This window comes from Schistocerca americana, chromosome X (genome assembly GCF_021461395.2).
Source record: "Schistocerca americana isolate TAMUIC-IGC-003095 chromosome X, iqSchAmer2.1, whole genome shotgun sequence".
NCBI classification, from domain to species: Eukaryota; Metazoa; Arthropoda; class Insecta; order Orthoptera; family Acrididae; genus Schistocerca; species Schistocerca americana.
The window spans coordinates 194,184,285-194,208,915 of NC_060130.1; the positions used below are offsets into that span (position 1 = coordinate 194,184,285).

The following is a 24,631-nucleotide window of genomic DNA, read 5'->3' on the forward strand; positions in this document are numbered from 1 at the left end:
CTTATCAGTAGTCTTAGAACCATTAGAGTAAAAGTCGGTGGCACCCTGGAACTCTGCAAGGATGGCACTTACAAGTTGCCAGTAAACCATAGGAGCAAGAGAGATCGTAGGACCCTGGAAGAGAGTGGTCCTAATCCGTGGTCTAGGTACCATCCAAGGGGAGGGGAAGGGGGGGGGAGGAAAGACATGGGGTGCAGTCCAGTGAGTGCAGATGGAGATCCCGGCAGAGGGTAGTGAGATGCATGGCAACCGGCAATCCCACCCCTGGGCAGGTGTTAGGAGGGACACATTCCTCATTGGCAAAGAGCACAGTGTATACAGGATGGCCAGGGAATTGGCGAATGGTGACTGCGTAAGAAACCAGGGGTTGGCTCCGTTGGGTGTGTATGGGGGGAGGGGGAATCTCTGCTTCTGTGAGGAGACTATCAACAGGACTAGTGCGAAAGGCACCAATAGCGAGATGCACCCTACAATGATGGACAGTGTCAAGAAGTTTCAAAGTGGAAGGAGCTGCTGAGCTATAAACCTGACTACCATAATAGAGTCTGGACAAAACCAGACCATGGTAAAGAAGGAGAAGAGTGGAAGAGTGGAACGGTCTGCACCCCAAGATGTGTGGGCCAGGAGGTGGAGAGCATTAAGCTTCCGCATGCATGTGGTCTTTAGGTGGCAAATGTGGGGCAGCCATGTCAGCTTGTTATCAAAAATAAGGCCCAAGAAACGGGACTGTGTTACAACATCAAGGAGCTGGTTGCCTAAGTAAAGTTCTGGATCAGGGTGTACTGTGAGTTGACGACAAAAATGTATAACCCGCATTCTGGAGGAGGAAAACTGGAAGCCATGGGTGGTGGCCCACATAGAGGCCCATTGGATGCGCCAGGTGCAAAAATCGTCAACGTACAATGCCAGGGTAACCAGAGGCCCAACAGAGGTCACAAGCCCATTAATGGCAGTGAGGAAGAGCATGACATTTAGCACAGAACCCTGTGGTGAAGTGTCAACTTGAACCTTGCAGATAAAAATCGGAGGGTAACCACAGAAGCCCCAGTCATGGAGGGTAACTAAAATGTGATGGCACTAAGCCATGCCATACACCTTATGTAGGTAACAGAACACTGCGACAAGGTGCTGGCAGTGAGTAAAAGCCTGTCAGATGGCTGATTCCAATCAGAGTAAGTAGTCAGTTGGAGATAGCCCTGCCCCGGAAGCCACACTGATGTGGAGACAAAAGGCCCCAAGATTCGAGTATGCAGCATAATCTGGAGTTTATCATCTTTTCAAGCAGTTTACAAAGCTCATTTGTAAGGCTAATGGGGCGGTAGCTGTCGAGAGATGTTGGGGTTTTCCCTGGCTTAAGGACGGGGATAACTATACTGTCTTGCCATTGTGATGGAAAAGCACCATTGAGCCAGATTTGATTGAAGACCCTTAGGAGCTGTTGCCTCTGGGGAAAGTCCAAGTGTTGAGTCATCTGATTGTGAATGGAGTCTGGCCCTGTGGCTGTGTCTTGTGAAGAGCTAAGAGTCTCCACCAATTCCCATTCAGCGAAAGGACCATTGTAGGGCTCAACATGGTGCGGGATGAAATGGAGGGGGGTCTGTTCAACTCTGTGTTTCTGCTGGAGAAAGGCAGGAGGGTAGGAAGCGGACGATGATGGCATCGCAAAGTGTGTCGCAAGGTGTTCTGCGAGGACCAATGGATCAGTGTACAGAGCTCCTTTGATGTACAGACCCTGGACAGTTGACTGTTGCTGGTAGCCCAGAGCACTACGGACCTTCGACCAAACCTGTGATAAAGAGGTATACGTCCCCAGAGAGGAAACGCAATGCTCCCAGCATTCCTTTTTATTCTGCTTAATAATGTAATGAGCCTTAGCACAAATATGCTTAAAAGGGAGGAGGTTGGTCTGGGAGGGGTATTGCTTAAATCACTGCAGTGCCCGTCGGCGGGCCTGGACAGTGACTGCGATGTCCTTTGTCCACCATGGTAGCAGCCAATGATGAGGGGGCCCTGTGGATAGGAGGATAGCAGTGCCAGCAGCATGAAGAAGAGCGGCAGAGATGCCTTGCCCGACTACATCAATGGAATTTGAGAGGGAGGTGTCAAATCAGGCAGTAGACATGTATAAACGCCAATTGGCCCTGCGGAATGCCCAACATGGGGGCCTGTCTGCCTGGCGGCAGCAGGGGAACGATAGTGCCAGTGGGAAATGGTCACTGTCACAAAGATCATTGGTCATCATGGCATCACCAATATAGGGAAGCCACAAGGGCAGGGGAGGAGATCGCGAGATCGATAGCAGATAAGGTGTCATGAGTGGCACTGACGTGTGTAGGAGAACCATCGCTGAGAAGACACAAATCGAAGTCCGTGATAAGTTGGTCAATTAGGATACCCTGACCCGTTGATGTGACACTCCCCCACAGTGGATGGTGGGCATTGAAACCCCAAGGAGGAGAACGGAGGCGGGAGTTGCTGAATTAAAGTGGATAGTGCAACATAAGCAAGTGGCCTACCAGGAGGGAGGTAGACATTGCAAATGGTGATTGCCAGAGTCGTTTGCACTCTAACCGCTATCACTTCCAAGGTGGTACATAGGGGGATCCAGTCACTAAGGACATCGGAGTGAACCAAAGTGCAGACCCCATCACATACTATCCCAGGTCCAGCACGGTTCTGACAGAACGCCCGATAACCACGTAAAGTGGGAGAGTGGTCACCATGGAGATGTGTTTCATGGAGAACAAGACAGAATGCAGAATAAGAGGAGACAAGATGTTGCATTTCTGGTAGGTGACAATAGTAGCCATTGCCATTCCACTGGATGATCGTGTGGCACAAGTCCAAGGTAGGCATGAAGGAGCCGAGGAGGATGTCAGGTCACTTTGTCAGTAGTTGTCACTGACAAGAATGGGGTCACATCCAAAAATAAGACGTCAGATTAAGGTTGCGAAAGGGGAGTTGGCACCTCTGTGCCACCAGGGACGCCTTGTTTCGGTATTTATGTTGTTGTTGTTGTTGTTCTTCTTCTTCTTCTTCTTCCTCCTCAGGTGGAGGAGGGCAGAACAGAGGGGCAGTACAGGTACCAAAAGACCCTGGGGCCCACAGATGGTGGGCCTTGTGGCTGAGTGGTGGTAACAGTCTTCTGGACTGAGAGATGCCGGGGAGAGTGTTCCCGGGAGGGAGCCCGATCACCAGCAGATGCCGAAGAAGGGGGGCACTTCTTCAGCTGGAGTGGTGTGGTGGGGGTGACTCCCTGACGAGAGGTCATGGGAATGGCAGGGTAGGTGGAGGTGAGAGTGGGGCAGGGCTGGGGAAAGGAGGAGGAGGAGGAGGAGGAGGAGGAAGAGGAAAGGAAGTAACAGAGGCAAAAGTTGAAGATAGTGACACCGGATGGAGTCTCTCATACTTTTGGCGAGTCTCAGTGTAAGACATGCGATCCAGGGGCTTATATTTTTGTGTTGTCTTTTCTCTCTTGTAGGCCGGGCAATCCGGTGAGTGAGGGGAGTGGCAGTCAGCACAATTACCACAAACAGGCGGCAGAACACAAGGGCTTCCCTCATGGACGAGGTGGCCACAGTCACCACACAAGGGGTCCGCCGTACAGCGGGAAGGCATATGCCCCAAAAGCCCCGCATAGGTGGAGGGATGTACAGCTTCACATCACATCTGTAGCACATAACCTTGACCTTCTCTGGGAGGGTATCCCACTCAAAAGCCAGTATGAATGAAGCTGCTTTGATCAACAGGTAGACTGACCACATATTACTAATGGACTCCACTTCACCAAACTTGTCCTCTATATTTTCCACAAAAATAAAGGCTTTGCGGTGGTGAATGTATCCCCATCTGTCCTAGTACAGCTGAGGTAACGGGGAAAAGGTTTCAGCGCAAGACGGGGATCCTGGCCCTCCTCCCATGGTGTAGCCTGGTAGAGGAAGGTTGCCAGGTCATACAAGACAGCATTTAAGGATCCTTCAACATTTGAAGAGACGGCTGTGTGAGAATGGCCAGATTTTTGCAGCTTGATACACTTCATGCGCCAAGCATCCGCCCTGATACCACCCACTCCGATCAGAGGCTCTCCCCATGGGCGCCACCCAGCCATAGCAAGGGCCGCCTGGCACAGTGGCCATTGCCAGGAGTTCCAATGCTCCAAGAAGACAAGCAACTACTCCTTGGCACACATGGGGAGGGAACAGCTGAGGTATCAGCAGTGTGATCCCTGTGATGTCAGGGGGCTCAGCCATATGAGTACATTACAACCCCACCACACGGACTGGCTACACGTATTGGTGACCTAGCAGGGTGGAAGGGGGCTAGAGTGGGGAAGGGAGAGGGGAACTGAGAGGGGAGAGGAATCCACACCGTAGATGCTAGGGAGGGAGTTTTTCCCTATATGCTCACAATAAAAACAGGAAATTTTGAAGTGGGGGTCAAACCTCAAGGGGGGACTGTAACGTCAAAAGTGTTAAAGAACAGGCAAAATGAACAAAATTGCAACCAATACAGGAAACCAGGGGAACACCCAGGTCAACATGAAGCAGAACACCAAGAGAGGGGAGGGAGGTGGCCACAGGGAAGTAGCAGTGATAGGGAGGGAGGGGGCAGGGAGAAAGAAAAGCAGCGAGGGAATCAAAAATGAGCTGCAATAGCTCGGGGCCTCATGTGCACCACACACGAACTCACAAAAGAACCATGAGCCCCTTAGGGTGGAAAGGGTGGGAGGGGGAGGGGAGTTATTGGATTAAGTTGGTCATCTCAAGGTAAATAATAGCCTGCCTTGGAGATGGTAGTGATTGCTGAGGTCATTCTCACATGCACTGCAATTGCTTCCACTGTAGTACAAACAGAAATTCACTCATTGATGGCATGATAACAATGCAGCATTGGGAAATAGTCATCAGTGAAGCATGTTTGTTATAGAGCAACACGAATTGCAGAAGATGAGTAAATGAGATGATGTAGTTCTGGCAGGTGACAGTAATATCCATTACAGTTTCATTAGATCATCATGTGCTGGGTGTCCTGATTAGGCTAGAAGGGCCAGAATGATCAGTTATGCCCCAGAATCACTATCTGTCACCAGTGGGGATGGAATCATATCGATTAACATTTGCTCCATATCAATATGAGTGGAGAGATCTGATGCCTCTGGAGTCACTAGAATGGCCTTCTCCTGATATTTCCCTTCTGTTTCACAACCGTTGGTCACTAACAATCTTGTGAGGACTTATCAAAAATGGTTCAAATGGCTCTGAGCACTATGAGACTTAACTTCTGTGGTCATCAGTCCCCTAGAACTTATAACTACTTAAACCTAACTAACCTAAGGACATCACACACATCCATGCCCGAGGCAGGATTCGAACCTGTGACCATAGCGGTTCCAGACTGTAGCGCCTAGAAGCGCTTGGCCACAACGGCCAACGAGGACTTATCCACAGCAGTTGTGGATAAGGATGAAGGGCAGACAACTCTGGCACCCCCAGGATGTGGCAACTCCAGCCAATAGTTGGTGTCAAACCTCTGATGTTGGGGTTTCTGGGGAAAGGGGTCCCAAGAGGGAGCCCTGCTAGAGGAGGGAGCTGCTTCTTTGTATGGGAACAGGATGTGGTTCCCAAAGATGGGGCCATGGAAACCATGAGAGAAGGGCAGGGCAGGATGTAAGTATTCATGTTTTTTTTTTTTTAGCATCAATGTATGACTGGTGCTCAATTTATTTATATTTTGTACTTTTTTAAATCTGGGCAAGCCAGTGAATGTGGAGGATAGTGTTTTTTTTTTTTTTTTTTTTTTTTTTTTTTTTCACGTGAAGCACAAAGAATAAACCACCATTTGACTGTAAATTACTATATTTTTCTTCTGTACTACCTATATTTCACATTTTGCATAATTATTGAGTACAATGCTAAAAGCTCTTAGACCATTAACGCATCATATCTAGTTCAAATGGCTCTGAGCACTATGGGACTTAACATCTGAGGTCATCAGTCAACATATCTATTTATATCTGGTTTTTCACCATATATAATGTGTTAATTGTCTAAGAACTTTTAGCATTCCACTTGATAATGGCATAATATCTGAAATATAGATAGTACAGAAGAAAAATACAGTAATACACAGTCAAATGGCGGTTTATCCTTTTAAAAAATACTGCATGACTGTGACTCAGCACAACTAAAAACCTTTTACAAAGGTGGTTGTTTAAAGGGCTCTTCATGGAATGGCCATCTAAAGTTGCCACATTTTAAGGTATGTGGCGGGATGACATATGACCAAAGCATATGCATTGGAAGGACCTCATGGGTGATAGGACATAATGTTTCATTTCACACCTGTAAACCATGATTAACTTCCTCTGGGAGGAGATTTGCTCCAAATACTAAGATGAAAGCAGCTGTATCTGTTCGGTTATTCTTTGGACATTTTTGAACATGCAAAAAAATGGAAACCGTGCCATTTGAGAGTAACCTATAGCTTCTTGACTATCTACAGTGTAAGGTTTCCTTGGACCAGATTAGAGATTTACATGGGGCTATAGAGAGTAGTCAGGAGTACTGATTGCCACGCAGTGGACCTGGGTTAAATTTCCGGTACTGCTGGGATTTTTCCTCGGTGGGAGGACTGGAACAATGTTCACTCAGCCTCGTGATGCCAACTGAGGAGCTACTTGACCTAGAAGTAGCGGTTCCAGGTTATGAAAATTGACAGTTGGGTCAGCCATGTGCTGGCCTGACACCCCTCCTTTGCACATCCAATAGTCCCATTGACTGAGGATGACACAGCAGTAAGTCAGTACTGATGAGCCTGCCAGAGCTCAAGGACAGAGTTCAGCTTAGTGAATAGTCATTGATAAGCTACCCAGTCGTCCACATGTTTAAATAGCTTGAGATTGTGCAGCAGAGGTGGCCTTAAAAGTGATCCATTGTGCATTTCTCAGAGGGAGTCAACTACAAATTTATCTTCAATTTGTTCTACACAAAAATTATGGTGTTTTAACTGTAGCAGTATTCCCATTTACTATAGTACATACCAGGTACTGAATAAATTGTTTTGCTCCCAACTGTCTAGCCCATTAGGTAGACAATGTGGGGAATTGTGTTTTGTGTTTTATTCATCTCATGATGTACATTTGCAATCCATTTGGTTTGCATATAGGAGACATGTCAAAAATTTATAAAACAGTTACATTAATAAATAATAGCACTATAATAAATAATAACACTATAAGGATATTTCTTGTAACGTGTAACACATTGTCCAGCTCAAAAATTTCCAGTTTGTCCTGCATGAATTCATCCACTGAGTACTAACACTTCAGTGTCAGTACCTCATATGGCTTTCTTTTAAGTGAGTCTAAATTCATCTGCATTAACTTGTTCCCTTTTAATTTATTACAAATTTTCATTCCCATGTATTGAGGGCCCTGGGCATACAGTCTGAGGTGGTGAGTGGGGAGCATAAAATTTTCTCGTTTCTAGTATCACGTGAATGGACATAATGGTTTCTCTCAAATAATTCATGTCTGGTGTACAGAAATATAATAATCTCATAAATGTATAAGGATGGCAGAGTTAATATTTTAAGTTTTCTAAATACTGGTCATTGTGGTTGTTTGTGATTTGCAGTGCACATATTTTGTATGATTTGTTCTCCTGTCTTTTTAGTATCTGCACTATTTGTCAAGTTACCCCCCAAAAAAATACTGTACCTAATAATGGATTTGAAGTAGCTTGTATATGCTACTTTTTGTGTGTCCATGTCAGTTGCAGTTGATAATATTTGCATTGCAAATGCGAAGCTGCTCAGTTTGTTTGCCAGGTATTCAATGTGTGCCTGCCAGCTCAAATTTTTATCTACATTTAAACCTAAGAATTTGACTGAGTCAACTTCTTCTATACCTTGGTTGTTGTGTACAATCTTAGCATGCTCACATTTTGACTGTTTGGTTTTGAACTGCATCACGCGAGTCTTAGATATGTTTAGATTCCACCCATTTAGCTGAAACTAAGTTTCTAGGGCACTGAGGGTACTGATCACAGATTTGGGCATTTTTTTCTGAATCCTGATCTTCAACTACGACAGAAGTATCAACTGCAAACAGAACTGATGGGGAGCTGATATTTAATGGTAAGTGATTAACATAAAAGAGAAATAGGACTGAGCATAATATGGAGCCTTGTGGAACAACCTGAAATTTTTTTTTTTTTTTTCCAGTCAGAAAAATAATATATGCCATTTGAAGAAATACTAACTCTTTGCTTTCTGTTGGATGAGTAGGATTTAAGCCAGTGTAGGGCACTGCCGCTAATGCCATATTTTTCAAGTTTGTAAACAAGCAATGTATGGTTTACAGAATCAAACACCTTAGTGAGGTCGCAGAAAATTCCTGCCATCTTATTTCTCTTGTCTAATGATGTACTTATTTTCTCAATGAAACTGTTTCCTCCATCTACAGCATTTTCCCCCTGCTGAAAACCAAACTGATTGTTTAGAATAACAGAATATTTTGCAATGAAGTTTTGGATTTGTTCAACAGAAAGTTTTTCAAATAAAATATTTTAGATAGGACTGGGAGAATTGAGATAGGATGATAATTTCCTGTGATCTCTCTTGATCCCTTCTTGAAGAGTGGTTTGACTTCAGCATATTTTAGTTCCTCTCGGAAACAGCCCTCTTCAAAACATTGATTCATTATTTGAGGTAGTTGGTTTGCAATTTTATTGTGTACCACTTCAATAACTTTGGTGGGTATTCCATCCCAACCTGCATATTTTTTTATTTTTTTCTCAATGTTAGAATAGCATTTTCTACATCCTCCACAGAAACTTTTAAGAATTTTGTAAAGTTTTCAGAGGTTTCACCTAGGACAAAGGGATTTACTTTGTTGTGGCAATATATTACATCTACATCAGACTTTGCTTCATTTATAAGGAATTAATTACAGTACTCTGCTATTTGAGTTGGATTTTTTTACAATAGTATTTCCTTCAATGTCAATATTTGAAATTGCTTGGTTACAGGATTAAACACCTAACTCTGATTTAATGACTGACCACACAGCCTTTGTCTTATTTTTATGGTTTAATATTAGCCTGTTATCTGCCAGTTGTTTTGCTGCCCTGACAACTCCTAAATATGGTTTTATAGAATCTAACATATTTAGTGAAATCTTCTCCGTGCAGTTGCCTTTTCTTTACACTGGAAATGTTTATGCCCTGGGTAATTCACTTTATTTTTTTATTTTATTGCTGCATAGTCTAGGTGGAAATGTTTCATTAGACACACCAAGACAGCTATTTAGGAATTTCTCAAAGTTTTCATCACTTGAGTTACAATGATCAAAAGGCCATGTTTTCTCTTTTAGCTTCTCACTAAATGTTTGCAAGTTTTCTTTGCTAAAGTTCCTCCTTGTATGGGTTCTCACACGTGAAATGTTCCTGTCTGTCTTTGGCAGCTCAATGAACAATGCACAATGATCTGAAATACCTTGATCTAGACAAAATTTGTACACATCTTCATATACATAATTAGTTAGAACATTGTCAATACATGTTGCTGATTTCCAATTGTCTCTGGTAGATTCAAGGAAATTCAATCTGAAACCGTATTTTTTTACTAAGTCATTGAATCAAAGTGTGGCTACCATTACACATGATATCAATACTAAAATCAGCAGATATTACAATTTTTTTCTTTTTTTCATCTACAAAGGTCTTCTAGCATAATTTTAAGCTTAGATATAAATAGTTCTGTTGTTGGTGCCCCTGGAATTCTGTATATTGAGATTATTATGATATTTGTCAGTGAGTCCACTATTTCTACAAAACAGCTCTCAAACACACATTCTTCATTTAAATAATTAAAAACAGTTTCTCATCTCATAAAATTTGTATCACTATGTAGAAGTATACATGAGCCTCCACGTGACTTGTTTCTTCTGCAAAAGTTACTTGCTAATCTGAAGTTTCCTATATTGTTTAGAATTTTAATTGCGTCCTCTGTAAACCAGTGCTCATTTAAACAAGCATCTGTAACATTTGCACATTCTGACCGAATGATTTCCAATTCATCTATTTTGGAGCTTTTGTTGTTAGAAGCATCAGTGTTTAAACCATTTATATTCCAGTGGATACCATACCTACTTTGACTATTATTTATGGGCTTTAGTACATTTCTCGCCAGCGGAACTGGAACTGTCTGCATTGAAATTTCTAGACCTCTCTGATGAGACAACCAGATCAGAACAGCCATTGTGACAATTTAATTTTCTATGTCTGATGTGCAAAGTGTCTGCCTGATGCCACCTACTCCAGTCTAGGGCTCTCCCTATGGACAAAACTCATCCACAGCAGAGGCCATCTGGCACAATGACTATTGCCGGGAGTTTTGATGCCCCATGAAGTTGGGAATCTACTACTTGGCATGCATGGAAAGTTAGTATCAGAAGTGTGATCCCTGTGTTGTCAGAGGGCTCCACTGAAAGGGTATGTAATGACCCCACCATGTCAGATTGGCTACCACATTGGCTTTTAAGCACATGTATGAGTCTAAGCAGTTATTATGCACAGATTATCTTTAACACTGTATGTAGTGGATGCTACTGACAGTGTTGTTCTCCAGTTATTCCACATTACAGAAGAAAATTAAAAATGAAGATTAAACCTAGAAGGGAACTAAAATTGGTGCAATATAATTAAATTAAGATATCAGGGAAATAAAGCAGAACCTAGGCAACAGCCAGGTCAACATTAAAGGTTGCCTCCATGAGAAAGTAAGATGAGTATAGTTGGAGATGGGAGACTGCAGCACGAGAAAGCATGGAGATACTACAATAGATTGGGGGGCCGTGCTCACCATGCATGTAATAATGAAAGAGTTATGAGCCTCCTGGGGGTGGGGGTGGGTGGGGAGGTGGGGGAAGGGTACAGCAAGTGGCATGGACAGAGTGACAGCATAAAAAGTAAAAGAGAGGAAGGAAACAAAGGGGCGCAAATGAAGGAGATAAACCATAGAAAAGAGGTATTAAGTGCTGATGATCCCAAGTAAGTAATCTCATCTGCAAGCTGTATGTCAATATTACAGATCTACAAAATTTAACTGATCAAATAACTTTCAAATTTAAATAAATAAATCAAAGTAGAAACAAAGTAAAATAAAGTTGGTGAAACTTTGGTATTTATGAATGACATATGTTTAATGTGCTACTGGTTTACCTGCTGCTCCAAACTGATTAGATTTTATTCTCTCATTTAATTTGTCAAGCTCAGCTTTTAATCTAAGATTTTCTTTATTAATTCTTTCTACTTCTTCTGCTTTTCTTTTTCAAAATATTCCTTTTCATTAATTATAGTCGTTTTTTCTTTCCTTTCATTTTCAAGCAAGATTTTCAGAGTTTTTAAGTCATCATCCTTTCTCTGCAACAAGGCAACCATCATTTTTTTCTCTGTCTCCACAACTCTCAAGGCATCAAACTTTCGTTTCATTTTGAGTAATTCTATCTGTGCCATCCTTAAAGCATTGTTCTCTCTAACCTGCAAACAAATTGTAAACAATCAATTTTCAATAACAAATTGGTATCATCTGCATTACTGGCCATCAATATGACCTCACATCCAGGAACACGCATAATATAATGAATGTGAAAAGAAATCCTACCTTCAGATGCCATTTTAACTGAGTTACAAATAAATGAAATTCAAGCTATAATACAGAAACAGTCATAACATTTTGCAAAACCAGGTAAAGAACCACAACAAAGAGCAGCTAGTTGTTGATACAGGATTTCACTGAGAGAAGCTCTGTGACAATGCTGTATCCTGCTGCCAGTGCATGTGACATATATAATAGAGGGAAACATTCCACGTGGGAAAATTTTATATAAGAAACAAAGATGCTGTGATTTACCAAGCGCTGGTAGATAGACACAATAAAAAACACATGAACACTCACACAAATTTCAAGCTTTCGCAACCCAAGGTTGCTTGATCAGGAAAGACGGAAGGAGAGGGAAAAACAAAAGGATGTGGGTTCTAAGGGAGAGGGTAAGGAGTCATTCCAATCCCGGGAGTGAAAAAACTGACCTTAGGGGGAAAAAAAGGACAGGTATGCACTCACCTTAAAACCCACATCCTTTCGTCTTTCCCACTCCTTCCGTCTTTCCTGATGAAGCAACCTTGGGTTGCAAAAGCTTGAAATTTGTGTGAGTGTGAGTGTGTGTGTGTCTGTGTGTGTGTGTGTGTGTGTGTGTGTGTGTGTGTTTCTTTTTTATCGTGTCTATCTACTACTGACTGGTGACTGCCCCTGGGAGGCGTTATGCATGGAGCAGAGCTGACTCTCTCTGTTTATCCAGTTGTACTTTTTACATTCATTGTTCTGTGTCTCGTATTGTGTGGATTCGTGAGAGGCCTATTTCTGTTACTGTTCAGAGGTTTATGAATAAAACATTTATTTGTGTTACTTTGATGTGTTTCATGTATTACTAGGTAATGTCAGGCATCGAATCATTCCCTAAACTACATGCCTACAAATGACATCTATCAGAAATAAAAATAAAAGATTTTTCAAAAAAACTAGAAAAACAAAGATGGGATGAAGTGTATACGGAAACCAATGTGAATATGAAATTCTCTAAATTCTCCACATTGTTTAAATTTAACTTTGAAAAGGAATTTCCAAAAGTATGCATGTCTGTATCAACATCTCACAAAAACAGATGGATAACAGCAAGTATTAAGAAAGAAGTGCTCCCAAACACTTAAACACCTCAGTTCCATGAAAAAGATTCGCAATGATCCAGAATTCTTAAATTTCTGTCATAGATACAAAAAGATCTATAAGAATGGGCTGATTGCTGCAGAAAAGTCATTTAATGATAAAATAATATATAATGCAGAGAATAAACGCAAATCAGTCTGGGATGTTATAAAAATAGGAATGCAGAATAACATACTGCTAAGGGAGGGGGATAAAGTAATAAATGACTGACAGCACTTAGCAAACTATGTAAACTAGCATATTTGAAGTATTGCAGAGACAAAAATTCCCCCAAATAAACATAACACCTGTAAATAATGTTGCACTAAACACGGCGATGTTACTTCCAACCACAGAGAGTGAAGTCAGTAAAACAATTCAGAAACTAAAAAATAAAAAGTCAGTAGGCTTAGATGAAGTACCAATGTGTGTACTGAAACAATGGATAGGGATTATACAAGGCCCCTTAAAAAATATAATGAATGAATCCTTCACATCAGGGGCATTTCCAGAGCAGTTAAAACAGGCAAGAAATGTACCTTTGCTTAAGAAAGGTAATGCAGAAGACATAGACAATCACCAGCCCATTTACCTGCTGTCGGCATTCTCAAAAATAATAGAAGCAATTATGAAAGACAGATTAATGAATTACCTGAATAAATACAATCTTTTCAGTTTGGTTTCCGAAGTGGCAAAAAATACGGAGTCGGCCACATTAGAATCCACAAAAGTTGTACTTGAAGCCCTTGATAAAGATGAGTGTGCCACTGGCATATTTTTGGATCTTTCTAAGGTGTCTGATACTGTCGACCACAAGATTCTATTAAATAATTTAGAAGCATCAGAAATAAGAGGAGTAGCTAATGACTGGTTTCGATCATACCTAACAGATACGGTAAAAAGAGTAGAGATAACACATACTTCAAATAGATCTAAGCATTTAGTAAAACACTTATCAGAACCAAAATACATTAAAATAGGGGTTCCGCAAGGTAGCATATTAGGACCAATATTGTTCCTGATATACATCAATGACTTTTCCAGTAGTGTTACTCACGGTGAAGAAATCACCTTCCCTGAATCTTTTTTTTAATTTTTTTTTATTTTTTGTAGGGTTTTAGGGCGTTCAACTACTGAGGTCATTAGTGCCGAGTCACAAATGTAAGTGCACACATAATTCGGTACAACTCAAGGGGAGGGGGGACACAAGAAAGTTCTTACAAAGACGCAGATAAAATAATTAAAAGAGTTAGATTTCTTTGGATAAGTCCGTCAAAGTAATAAAACAAAGAACACGAGCAGCTGTTCAAGCGTCATCAGCTAAAATTTTCTGTAGGGTAGAGGGCAGAGACAGGACAACACGAGATTGAGTAAAATGGGGACACAACAATAAAACATGGCGCACTGTCAATGCATTACCACAAGGGCACTGCAGGGCGGGGTCACCAGATAGCAGGTAGCGGTGGCTAAACTGGCAATGCCCAATCCACAAACCTGGCCAAAATGACTTCCTCTCGCCGAGATGGTCGGGAGGAGGTTGTCCAAGCTGTTGGGAACGGTTTTATGGCCCAGAGCTTATTTTCTTGAAGTGACTACCAAGTATCCCACCATAATGACACAAACCTCTTTCTAACAACCCCACTAATGTCAGATGATTGGACACAAAGGGAGGATGGCCGAGGCAGGAGGACTGCAGCCTTGGCCACAGCATCAGCAGCCTCATTCCCAGGCAGTCCTACATGGCCTGGAACCCACATAAAGCTAACAGGAGAGCCATCATCAGCAAAGAATGGAGGGATTGCTGGATCCGATGCACCAAGGGATGGACTGGATATGGAGCTCCAAGGCTCTGAAGAGCACTGAGTGAATCAGAGCAAAGTACATATGGAGAATGGCGGTGGCGGCGGACGTACTGAACGGCCTGAGAGAGAGCAAAAAGCTTAGCCGTGAAGCTGGAAAACTGGTCGAAGAGCCGGTATTTAAAGGTGATGTCCCCGACGACAAAGGCACAGCCGACAGCATCATCAGTTTTGGAGCCATCAGTGTAAATAAAAGTGTTACCGGTGAGTCGCGCATGAAGTTCGACAAACCCCGAGCAATACACTGGATCCGGAGTACCCTCCTTTGGGAGTGAGCTGAGGTCAAAATGAATGTGAACCGGAGCCTGGAGCCAAGGTGGTGTTGGGCTCTCACCCTCTCTGAAGGTGGTAGGGAGGGCGAAATCCAATTGTCGAAGCAGGCGACGAAAGCGGACTCCAGGGGGCAGCAGGGCAGACACATGCAACCCACACTGACGGTCGAGAGAATCGTCGAAGAAGGACTGATAAGAGGGGTGGTCGGGAATTGACAACAGTGGCAGGCATACCAACAAAGCAGTATGTCGTGCAGGTAGGTCAATGGTAATTCGGCAGCTTCAGCATAAAGACTCTCGACGGGACTGGTATAGAGAGCTCCGGTTGCAAGACGTAACCCCCAATGACGGATGGAGTTGAGACGGCGTAAGAGGTATGGCCGAGCAGACGAGTAGATGAGGCTCCCATAATCCAGCTTTGATCGGACTATGGACCGATATAAGTGAAGCAGGACAGTGTGATCCACTCCCCAAGATGAACCACTAAGAACACGTAGGATATTCAGAGAACATGTACAACGGGCCGCCAAATAAGAGACATGCGGAGACCAACAAAGTTTCCTGTCCAGTGTGAGCCCTAAAACCTTTGTTGACTCCATGAAGGGGAGAACAACAGGACTGAGATGTAAGGATGGTGGAAGGAATGCTTTATATCACCAAAAGTTGATGCAAACCGTCTTCTCTTCAGAGAACCGGAAGCCATTAGCCGCACTCCATGAATGTAGGCTGTCAAGACAACGCTGAAGGCAGTGCTCCAGGAGGCATGTTCTCTGGGCACTGCAGTAGATCGCGAAGTCATCGACGAATAGAGAGCCGGAGACGTTCGGTGGAATGCAATCCATAACGGGATTGATCGCTATGGCAAAAAGGGCTATGCTCAAAACGGGGCCCTGAGGCACTCCGTTCTCCTGGAGGAAGACGGACAATATGGAACCCACACGTAGCCTAAACATTCGATCTGTTAAAAGTGAATCAATAAAAAGGGGCAGGTGACCACGTAGGCCCCACCTGTGCATAGTGCGGAGGATACCTCCTCTCCAACAGGTATCATAAGCCTTCTCCAAATCGAAGAACACAGCTACCATTAGGCGCTTTTGCAAAACGTTGTTCATGATGAATGTCAACAAGGTCACAAGGTGGTCAACAGCGGAGCGGCGTTGACGAAAGCTGCATTGAACATTAGTAAGTAGTTGTCGAGATTCAAGAATCCAAACCAACCGAGCGTTAACCATGCGCTCCATCACCTTACAGACACAGCTTGTAAGAGAAATGGGGCAGTAACTAGAAGGAAGGTGTCTATCGTTCCCGGGCTTGGGTATGGGAACGACGGCCTCATGTCAATGCGTGGGGACCTGACCTTTGGTCCAGACGCGGTTACAGGTACGAAGAAGAAAGCATTTGCCTGCCAGAGAAAGGTGTGTCAGCATCTGAACGTGAATGGCATCTAGCCCTGGAGCAGAGGACCGGGACAGTGCAAGTGCACGTTCGAGTTACCGCATGGTAAAGGGGGAACTATAATCCTCCAGATTCAGCGAGCGGAAGGAAGGTCGCCGAGCCTCTTCTGCCTCTTTCCTGGGAAGGAAGGCAGGGCGGTAATGGGCGGAGCTTGAAACCTCCGCAAAAAAGCGGCCGAAGGCGTTGGAGACATCCACAGGGTCTACAAGTACCTCATTACCTGAAGTCAGGCCAGGTATCAAGGAGTGGGCCTTAATGCCCCACAGCCGGCGTAGGCCACCCCAGACGACAGAAGAGGGAGTGAAACTGTTAAAGGAGCTTGTGAAAGAGGCCCAACAAGCTTTTTTGCCGTCTTTGATGACTCGACGACATTGCGCTTAGAGTCGTTTGTAATTAATACAATTCGCCAGCGTAGGATGGCGGCAAAAAGTGTGTAAAGCAGGTCGTAGATTATAGATAGCATCTCTGTAAGCCTCATTCCACCAGGGGACTGAAACGTGACGTGAAGAGCGGTAGTACGAGGAATGGAACGTTTGGCAGCATTGATGATAACAGCCGTGAGGTATTCAACCCGACTGGCACAGCTGAGAAAATCTTGGTTTGGAAAGGTCGCCAGGAAGGAGTAAAGTCCCCAGTCAGCTTTTGGTATGTTCCAGCTCGAGGGAAGTGGGGATGGGGTGTGGTGCAGGAGACAAACAACACAGGGGAATTGGTCGCTCAAATAGGTGTCAGAAAAGACATACCACTCGAACCGATGGGCAAGATTGGTAGAACAGATCGAGAGGTCCAAGTGGGAGTAGGTATGAGTAGAGTCCGAGAGGAAAGTCGGGGTGCCAGTATTGAGGCAGACAAGATTGAGATGGTTGAAAACATCCACCAAGAGGGAGCCTCTCTGACAGAATGCAGGAGAACCCCAAAGGGGATGATGGGCAGGATGATGGGCATTGAAGTTAGCAAACGATAAAAACGGCGGAGGACGCCGAGCAAACAGGTGCATCATGTCAGCCCGACTAACTGCGGATGCCGATGGAGTGTAGACAGTACAAACAGAAAAAGTAAAGGCAGAAAGAGTAATACAGACAGCTATTGCTTGGAGTGGGGTGGTCAATGGGATGGGATGGTAATAGACATCGTCCCAAACGAGCAACATGACCCCACAATGAGCTGGAATACAGTCCACAGGGGTTAGGTCAGATCGTTTGGAGGTATAGTGGGAAAAAGCAATACGGTCAGTTGGGCGTAACTTCGTTTCCTGGAGATCAATGACGAGCGGACAGTGCAGGCGGAGGAGCAGTTTTAATTCCTCCCAATTAGATCGAATACCTCTTATGTTCCAATGTAACAGAGCCATCACAAGTCAGAGAAAGGGGCAACGAAACGGGGGCAGAGCCGGTCACCTCGATGGCCGCGGAGGGCCAGGTTTCGAGGGAACATCACTACAACCGTCGGGAGGCGGATCCTGTTCCATCGAGTCGTCGCCAGCTGCGGCCACATTATTGGGTTGCACAGGACGGGCAGCATTGTCTGCTGGCAACAGGCCTGCTAAGCGCCTGGCAGCCGAGCGTCCTGGCGAAACTGAAGACGGCCGGGAGCAGCGGCTGTCAGATGGAACATCAGACGAAATGTACCGGGGTGGAGAGGGGGATAAAGACTTCTTCTTGGAGGTCTTCCTGGAAGACCGATGAGTCACAGGTATGGTGAGCTGTGGGGTCTGGACCCGAAGAAAGTCCTCACGCTCCGGGTCCTTTTTTGAACGCCGGACCTCGGAAGCTGGGGTCCGTAACGTTTCCCCGATGGACACCTGAGAAGAGGATCGCTTCTCAGGACTACGAAGACGAGGATGAGGATGAGGAGGAAGGGTGGCCCCTGGGGCAGAGGGGGCAGGGGCCATGAGGGAGGAGGATTTGGAAGGGAGGGATGTGGGAGGCGGAGGCATAGACCCTGGATGGGGTGAGGAGGTGGAGGGGGGACAGGATAGGGGTGAGGATACTGCAGAAGGAGTGGAACGACCGAAACAAACGACATCAACATCACGGGATGGAGGCGGTCATATTTCTTCCTGGCCTCAGAGTAAGACAGACGGTCCAAGGTTTTCAATTCTTGTATCTTCTTCTCCTTCTGATAGGCGGGGCAGTTGAAAGACCTAGGCGAGTGGAGGCCAGGACAATTGACGCACTGAGGTGGTGGGGTGCATGTATGTCCCTCGCGAAGACGACGTCCACAATCACCACAAAGGGGCTCAGCTTCACACCGGGACAACATGTGCCTGAAGCGCAAACATCGAAAGCATTGCATAGGAGGTGGGACGTAAGGTCGAACATCGCACTGGTAGCACATCACCTTTACCTTCTCCGGGACAACATCCCCCTCGAAGGTGAGCATAAAGGCCCCAATGTCGACGCAATGATCTTTGGGGCCGAGCTGGACTCGCCAGATGAAATGCATGCTACGGCGCTCCAGGTTGGCCCTGAGCTCCTCATCAGATTGCAGCAGGAGGTCCCGATGGAAAATAATCCCCTGCGTCCTATTGAGCTCCAGATGTGGGACAATGGACACTGGGATGTCCCCTAGTTGGTCACATGCCTGGAGCGCCACCGACTGTGTAGCGGAGGTGGTCTTTATGAGAATGGACCCCGAACACATTTTACTAAGAGCATCAATTTCTCCGAAGATATCCTTGATATGCTGTACAAAGAACATGGGGTTGGAGGTGGTGAACATCCCCCATTGGTCCGAGAACAGACTAAATAGCGGGGGAAGTATTTCGCCCCAAGCCGGTGGGTCTGTCCTTCTTCCCAGGGAGTGGCCAAGAGGGGAAAGGCAGAAAGACCAGACCCAGAGACAGAACCTTTCCTCTTAGAAGACGCGGTCGCAGAGTGCCCCGATTCATGTTGACGTTTCATCTGCGAAACGTCCACCCCAATACCATCCACTCCGACAAGGGGCTCTCCCCACAGGCACCACCCAGCCTCAGCAAGGGCCACCTGGCAGGATGACCATTGCCGGGATTCCTGATGCCCCAGGTAGATGGGCATCTACTCCTTGTCTTACGTGGGGAGGGTGCAGCTCAGGTACCGGTAGTACAATCCCTGTGTTGTCAAGGGGCTACAACCTAGAGGGTACATGACGACCCCACCACAATGGGCTAGCTACTGTGCTGGATTTCGCGTGCCATGGAAAGTCCATCATGATTGAAGGTGCAGATGGGGACACACTACGGGCATAACCTGTGCAACCCATCAGGTGTTTAGGCCCAAATTGATGAACAGTGGGTGCAGTTACGACGCCGTTATGATGATGAGTGTCAAGGTCTTAATGCACTGAGGACCGGTGATACACCACGTAAGGTGTCCTTCCCCAAAAGGCTCGTACTTCTGTAGAATTTTGAAAAATGGGGGTCAAACCCCAATAGGGACCATCACGTTGAAGGCCGAAATGGTTGAGACTCTTTTTAGTCACCTCTTACGACAGGCAGGAATACCTCAGGCCTATTCTTACCCCGGACCCGCAGGGGGGCTCTTCCCTGATGACAGCAATATTATAGTCACTGAGAAAGCAAGAGAACTCCTTGCTGAGAAAGCAAATGAAACTCTCAAGGAAGTTTATGATTGGTCAATAAGCAATAAGGTGACACTGAACATGAAGAAAACTAATGTCATGAATTTCAGTTTGGAGAGGAAAAAAGACCATGTTAAATTAAATGTAGATTTTACCTCTCTAGGCTGTGTAACAAGTGCAAAATTTTTGGGAATGGCTATTTATTCTCAGTTGTAGTGGTGTGAACACACAAAGGTACTTGCAAACAAAATGTCATCAGCATGTTATGCCCTTAGAATCCTATCATTACTGTGTAACATGCAGTGTCTTTTAGTTACATATTATTCATATGTACACTCAATTCTTAGCTATGACATTCTTTATTGGGGAACAAATGCACAAAATATGAACACAATTTTCAAACCCCAGAAAAGAACCATAAGAATAATAACCAAAAATAGTAGTCAAGCACATTGTGAAGATCTGTTCAGAACATTGGGGATTTTAACTGCTCCATGTGAATACATTTAGCCGTCAGTTGTACACATCAAAAATAACATTGGTAATTACTGCACAAACAGCTCTGTCCATGACCATCCAACAAGAGATAGACTCAACTTACATTTACCAAGAAAAAATAAACATAAAACTCAAAACAGCACTTTCTACCCAAGAATAAAACTGTACAATAAATTACCAAACGAGATTAAAGAATTTGCAAAAATACAGCTGAAAAGTACCTGTTATGCAATACATTTTATACATTCAAGGATTACTTAGCTAAACAGGGTATGGGTTTGATAAAAAATGTTATACAAATAAATAATAATAATAATAATAAAGAACAAAAACGCTGTTGCAAAGGAGCACGAGGATGTAAAGAGTAATTGATAATGGATGCAGAGGTGACATATCAAGCTAAAACTAAACAAAGGTCACTACACTACGCATACATTGATTACCAAAAAGCTTTTGATAGTGCACCCCACTCATGGTTACTACAAATATTGGAAATATACAAAGTAGATCCTAAATTGATACAGTTCCTAAACATAGAAATGAAAAATTGGAAAACCACACTTAATATCCAAACAAATTCAAATAATGTCACATCACAGCCAATACAGATTAAGTGTGGAATATACCAAGGAGATTCAATAAGTCCTTTCTGGTTCTGCCTCGCTCTGGACCCACTATCCAACATGCTAAATAATACAAATTATGGATACAATATTACTGGAACATACCCACACAAAATCACACATCTGCTATACGTGGATGATCTAAAATTACTGGCAGCAACAAATCAACAACTCAACCAATTACTAAAGATAACAGAAATATTCAGCAATGACATAAATATGGCTTTTGGAACAGACAAATGTAAGAAAAAATAGCATAGTCAAGGGGAAACACACTAAACAAGAAGATTACATATTGGATAACCACAGTGACTGCATAGAAGTAATGGAAAAAACAGATGCCTATAAATATCTAGGATACAGACAAAAAATAGGAATAGATAATACAAATATTAAAGAAGAACTAAAAGAAGAATACAGACAAAGACTAACATAAATTCTGAAAACAGAATTGATAGCAAGAAACAAGACGAAAGCTATAAATACTTATGCTATACCAATATTGACCTACTCATTTGGAATAGCGAAATGGAGTAACACGGACCTAGAAGCACTCAATACACTTACACGATCACAATGCCACAAATATAGAATACATCACATACATTCAGCAATAGAAAGATTGAATTAAGCAGAAAGGAAGGAGGAAGTGGATTTATCGACATAAAAAAACCTACATTATGGACATGTAGATAATTTAAGAAAATTCTTTATAGAACGAGCAGAAACTAGCAAAATACACAAAGCAGTCGGTCATATGAATACATTGGCTACACCACTGCAATTTCATAACCACTTCTACAACCCTTTAGATCGCATACCAACACATAAAAAGAAAGTAAATTGGAAAAAGAAACCACTACATGGCAAGCACCCGTATCATCTAACACAGCCACACATCGATCAAGACGCATCCAACACATGGCTAACAAAAGGCAATATACACAGTGAGATGGAACAATTCATTATAGCAATACAGGATCAAACAATAAACACCAGATATTACAGCAAGCATATTATTAAAGATCCCAATACCACAGCAGATAAATGCAGACTTTGCAAACAACAAACAGAAACAGTAGATCACATCACAAGTGGATGTACAATACTAGCAAATACAGAATACCCCAGAAGACATGACAATGTAGCAAAAATAATACATCAACAACTTGCCATACAACATAAACTAATAAAACAACACATTCCCACATACAAGTATGCACCACAAAATGTACTGGAGTTCCATTAAATTTTTGGTGGTTGATGATGCTGGTGTTGAGAACTTGTTCAGGATGGACACATTTCACATTTCAAGCATTTAAATTTTCTATCACTGGCACAGTTCACCTTATATCCAATCAGGTACAGTGTTCTCTATCGGAAAAACTGTGTGAGGAGTTTTTAGGCTTGTTTTTGGAAGGTGTAGCATATGCTGAAAATTTTCTGCTCATATTTTGTTGAAATTCATGTATCTGCCTCATTTTTGTCATGCGCGTCCTATTCCTGTTGCCCTGAAAGTTCAAGCGAAAGCAGAATTGGATAGAATTCAATCTCTAGGGTTGGTGCAATGTGTTATAGATAGTGAATGATCATCTCTGCTGACTGTAGTTCAGAAGCTGTCAGGGAAACTTCGCCTCTGTGGCGACTTCAGTACTACTGTCAATGCACAGTCGATTGTGGATACATATGCTCTCCCATGCAAGGGGGAACCGTTGTCAAAAATATTGGGTGACCAGTACTTTTCTAAAATTGATTTGTCAAAAGCATATCTGCTGGTTACTGTGGACAAAGTGTCTTGGTGAGTTCTGGTATTGAATACTCCTTTTGGTTTATATCAATATTTGCACCCTCCTATTGGTGTGGCTAGCATTCCTGCTATTTTCCAAGAATTTTTAGAGCAATTGACTATGCCTGTCCCAGTTTGCTTTAATTATCTGGATGATGATGTCATGAGCTGCTCTGCAGCACTGCCTGGTTTGGCCGAGTGGTTCTAGGCACTTTAGTCCGGAACTGCGCGACTGCTACGGTCGCAGGTTCGACTCCTTCCTTGGGCATGGATGTGTGTGATGTCCTTAGGTTGGTTAGGTTTAAGTAGTTCTAAGTTCTAGGGGACTGATGACCTCAGATATTAAGTCCCATAGTGCTCAGAGCCATTTGAAGCATTTTTTTGTTCTGCAGAAGATCACTTGAAAAATTTGCACATTTAGTTTTACCTCTTATGGTGTAACCTCACGAAATCTGAGTTTCTTTCAACTTTCTGTTTATTTGTGGTTCGAAGTATCCCTGATTGGCGTTCACCCTCTGCTGGACCCCATCTCCACTGTTACATCTATCATCTATGTGTTACTCCATATCTATGACAGCTGAAATCATGGTGGATTAGAAACAAGTTGATACCAAACACCTGACTTGCCAAATTTTTGTGGAGGTTGTGTCCATTTATCCGGGAGGATGGTTGGTTGGTTGATTGGGGTTGGTGGGACCAAACAGCAAGGTCATCAGTCCCTTGTTTCAAATGTGGTCGATCCCGATAGTGTGACATCTCAGAAAAGTCAGAAAGATAAAAGGGAAAAGGCTAAAAAATGTAAAAGTGCAGTCACGTCGTCAATGGTAAAAACAGCAAGTCAGCAAGAGAGCAAACCCAACGCTATGCTAGAGGCAGGAAATATCCCACCTCTGAAGCGGTAGAGGCAAGACCACCTGCGACTTAAAAGTGTGCAACCGCTAGAATGTAGAAGTGCGTATGGGAAAAGGAGACTAACCAATCCTAAACAGTGATAAAAACAGAGTTAAAGGGGAAGAAAAGAGGATCTCAACCAGGGAGGGGAGTCGGGAATCTCCAAACACGGCTTACAGTGGGAGATACCCCAACTCACCGCCCTGCCCCAACACCAGAGAAAGATTAAAAACCTTAAAACTGAAAATAAAAACCACTTTCCCAGAGGAAACCGAGAACCAGTTCGACCATCCAGGAATCGTCAGCCAACATCAAAGGTAAAGTGCAGAGGAGTCTGTACTTAGCACGCAGAGCCAGAAGAAGGGGGCATTCAACCAAAATGTGGGCTACTGACTGGAAGGCTCCACAATCACAAAGTGGGGTTGGCTCATCACGCAAAAGAAAACTGGGTCAGCCTTGTATGGCCAATGCGGAGATGACACAGTGTGGTCGAGTCTTTTCGGGAGAGGCGAAAGAAAGAATGACATGGGCCTCGTGTCACCTTAATCGCATGAAGTTTATTAGACAGGGAGGTAGCTTCCCAAGAGTTGCCCCTTATTGTGCGGAGTGGGATTTGATTTCAAGCTGTAAATCCGCTACAGGAGGGGTTACAGAAAATGGGGGGTAAGTGACTGCTCCCCCAGCCAAACGATCAGCAAGCTCATTACCTGGGATACCCACATGGCCAGGGACACAAAGGAAGTCAACGGAACAAGCAGCATGGCGAATATCAGCGAGATGGTCATGGATGGCAGAGACCAAGGGATGGCGCGAAAATCACGGGTCAATAGCCAGAAGGGCACTCATTGAGTCCATACATAACATAATGCGGTTGTGTTGGGACTGTTTGTTGGCACTGTTTAATAAAGGTAAGGGCCTGGGAAATTG

General features: G+C 43.9%; 1 protein-coding gene across 1 annotated transcript in view; it reads right to left on the reverse strand.

The window, feature by feature from the left end:
• The window catches only part of LOC124555905, a 76,656-nt gene extending 65,329 nt beyond the window's left edge, over nt 1-11,327 (reverse strand). Inside the window, exon 1 of the mRNA XM_047129963.1 lies at nt 11,223-11,327. The gene's annotated coding sequence lies outside the window, so the exon portion shown is untranslated. The remainder of the gene's footprint in view (nt 1-11,222) is intronic.
• Nucleotides 11,328-24,631: the final 13,304 nt, after the last annotated feature.